This window comes from Pterocles gutturalis, unplaced genomic scaffold (assembly GCF_000699245.1).
Source record: "Pterocles gutturalis isolate BGI_N339 unplaced genomic scaffold, ASM69924v1 scaffold7505, whole genome shotgun sequence".
Classification (NCBI taxonomy): Eukaryota; Metazoa; Chordata; class Aves; order Pterocliformes; family Pteroclidae; genus Pterocles; species Pterocles gutturalis.
Window position 1 is genome coordinate 15,133 of NW_010140642.1, and position 205 is coordinate 15,337.

Below are 205 nucleotides of genomic sequence, written 5' to 3' on the forward strand. Positions count from 1 at the left end.
CGGGGGGCGCGGTGCTCAAACCTTTCCCCGCTCCGACGGCGGCTGGCTGCTTCCCGGCGCGGTGCTGCCGCGGGGAGCTGGGGCTGCTCGGGGTGAACGTTCCTTTCGTGTAAGACAGCTCTGCTTTGATTATTTTTTTTTCCCCTTCTGTAATTTTTTAGCTCTTCAAAGCACTTCACCAAACCCTTCACATCTCTGGATAGTC